Below are 3,450 nucleotides of genomic sequence, written 5' to 3'. Positions count from 1 at the left end.
CCCTGTGTGACTTCTCTGATGATTTATGAGGTTTGACTTCTGGCCCAAGGTTTTTCCACAGTCATTGCATTCATAAGGTTTCTCCCCTGTGTGACTTCTCTGATGATTTGTGAGTGTTGATTTCTGGCCAAAAGCTTTTCCACAATGATTACATTCATAAGGTTTCTCCCCTGTGTGAATTCTCTGATGATTTAGGAGGTTTGCCTTCTGGCCAAAGGATTTTCCACAGTCATTACATTCATAAGGTTTCTCCCCTGTGTGAATTCTCTGATGATTTATGAGGTGTTTCTTCTGGCCAAAGAACTTCCCACAGTCATTACATTTATAAGATTTCAACCCTGTGTGAATTCTCTGATGTCTAATGAGATCTGACTTCTGGTGAGTGGTTTCTCCACAATCATTACACACATGAGGGTTTTCCACTTATATGAGTGCTGTGATGGAGGGTATGGCAGAATTTAATACTGAATGACTTCCCACAAGGTTTACATGCATAGGATTTCTTCCCTATATTTGGTCTATGATTCAGTCTAACATGTGATTGGTAAATAACAGGTTCCACAGGCCCAATATACTTATAAACGTTCTCTCTTTTGGGACTTTGTTGATGTATACTGAGGTTAGAATTCTTATGGAAATCTTGTACTATTTGAGTTGTCTTGCCAATAGTGGCAATTGACTTATTACAGGTTTCTACCATAAAAAGCTTCTCAGATTCACAGAATATATTCTTGCTTTTGAAGACTTTCCCTTGTCCAATTTGTTCAAGTGCCTGCTCCTTGATCTGAATATTGTGCTGTTGATTAAGAGGTTCACAGAACTGGAGAGTGTTCCCAGGTACCTTAGTAGCACAAAATTTCTCTCCAGCTTGTAGTTGATCAGGCCCACAATGGGGACACATATTGTGACATATACTGCATTCTTCAGGTTTTATTCCTGAATAGTTTCTCTTTTTGATACTCAGTTTTGGAATATGGCTTATACTTAAATTAAGTGTTTTTCTGAATTCAACTCCCTTGGGAGTTAATGTCTTATTATTTGTCATAACATCCTGATGCAGATTTTTCTCCAGACTTTTCTGGTTGGTCTTAATCAGTTCATCCAGTTTCATGGCAACTGAAGTGAGAAAAAAATGATGTCACTACATCAAATATAATTGTTTCTTCTAGCATACTCGTGTAAAAGGAATGAAGTTACTTGTATTTAAGAGGGATAAGATGTTAGGAAAAGTTCTGCATTTGTGCCTCCTCACACAGGGCACCAAAATGTTAGGAAAAGAGTTGTAGAATAGAGGAGAAAGTGTATGAATTTACAGCCAGACAGAATTTATTCAGAGAAAATTAATCCACAGAGGTGGGTGACCAACTGCCTGTACAAGATGGAGCATGAAGGCCCCAATTCCCAGGGGCCAGACCTTTTTGAGGAGGGCTAAGGCTGGGCATGAGGGTAGGGGGCAGCAGTGGAGGGGAATTCCAGGAACTGGGTGGGGGCCTTAGGAACCTGGAAAATAATGCAGGGTGGGGTATGAAGGCAATAGGCTGTGAGACCCAATTGAGTTTCAAGGGCAAGGAATACATTCCAAAGTTTATCTACTTTGGGCAATGAGGGAGAATGGCTCAGGCTTATATCCTCATTCCATCATAAGATTTTCAAAAAATGATTAGAAGATACATATTTATGAATATACAGGTTTTCTCCATTATACATTAATATATTAAATTGTATCCATAGATTTTCCAATGTTCATCCATGATCCTGTTTACTACCAGAATTTTTTCCAAGTATGATTGAATGGTTTTTGTGGTAAGATGTCTTAAATCACTGCTTGGGATGCCTGTATCTCAAAACAGTGCCAGTTTAAGCCGAGGCTACTCTGCTTCCAATACAGCTCTGAGATAATAGATACTGGAAAGCAGCAGATAATGGTTCATGTGCTTGGGACCCTGTGATAGAGATGAGTAGGTGAAATTCCAGGCTTCTGGCTTCAGATTAGTCATAACTGTTGATAGTATTTGGGGAGAGAGTTAATAGAAAATCTATTCCTCACTGTTTCTCTCTCACTTTCTACTTTCACAAAAATGAATAAGACTTCACAGAATGGACTAATATTTAATAAATATATTCACCTGTAATCTAGAAACCAATTTTTCCCTGTCCATTTCTTCAGTTCATTTTTTAATGTATTTTTATTTCTTTATTTGTGAGAGTTAGACTGTGAGAGACAGAGACAAAGATCTTCCTTCCATTGGCTCACCCCTCAAATGGCAAATACATTTGGATCTATGCCAATCCAAATCCAGGAGCCAGGTGCTTCCTCCTTATCTCCATTGTAGGTGCAGGGGCCCAAGCATTTGGGCCATCCTCCACTGCCCTCCCGGGCCACAGCAGAGAGCTGGACTGGAAGAGGAGCAACCAGGACTAGAACCCGGGGCCCATATGGGATGCTGGTGCTGCAGGGGGAGGATTAACCATGTGAGCCACGGTGCCAGCCCCTTTTTCAATTCATTTTTAGAAAAATTGTGGGTTTTGTACTTCTGTGATATTTCAACCATAAATATGGGGAAGTTTTACTAGATCATTTCCTTGAAGGTAAAGAGTGAAATGTGTCTATACTCTAAGCAGGATCACATTCATGGGACAAGATTTGAATATGTGGTTGTCTTGTGTTCTGTCTTCCCAGGCAAACAGCATTTGTGGGATTTTTCTAATGAAAATCTCTGTTTTATCTGCACTATTATAGTTTCCCCATATTTCTAAGGAAACCTGACATCCTAATCTTCTAATAACTACAACAGTTACAGAAAGTTCCAATATACCACCTTGGCTATACATTCCCACCAGTTGAAATAATTTATTCCTGCAACCCAGAGTCTGCTCAATTATTGAAAATTGATTTCTAACTCATTGTGAAGACATCAGCCCTGGTTGCCTCCTCTTGTTTCTTTCTATAAACACTCCTCTGTGATAATTTGAGTTTCTGGAGGTTTGTTGATTTTCACAGAAAACTTCATTTCCTTTGCCTTTACCAGAGATACTGATCTCCATAGATACTGTAGAATGTCTGTGTCTGAATCACAGGACCAGCTGTCTTCAGGAGTAAGACTTGGGAAAAACTCGTGGAAAGAACACCAGTCAATATCTGTTGCACTGCTTCTGCTTTGGCCTCCCTGCCCGTTATGTACACACTGATATGGAAGGCTCTGATGTAGGCATTCTTCCCCCATCCATGGCTCTGCTCCTTGCTCCAACTTGAAGATCAAGTCAGGTTTGGTCCTGCAGTGCCCTACTAATGGAAACAATATAGACTTTGTGAAATCACTATCTTGGGTTAATGAAAGGAGTACAGCTTGGTCCAGGAGCTATGCAACAAATGTTCCAATGTGAAATCCTTCCCAGGTGATAGATATTCAGATTCTTCATGGACTCAAATTCTATACCTGTCCCTCATTC

The sequence above is a fragment of the Oryctolagus cuniculus genome, chromosome 21 (genome assembly GCF_051225735.1).
Source record: "Oryctolagus cuniculus isolate XC-2025 breed Fujian yellow rabbit chromosome 21, ASM5122573v1, whole genome shotgun sequence".
Classification (NCBI taxonomy): Eukaryota; Metazoa; Chordata; class Mammalia; order Lagomorpha; family Leporidae; genus Oryctolagus; species Oryctolagus cuniculus.
Note: the sequence above shows the minus strand (reverse complement) of the source record.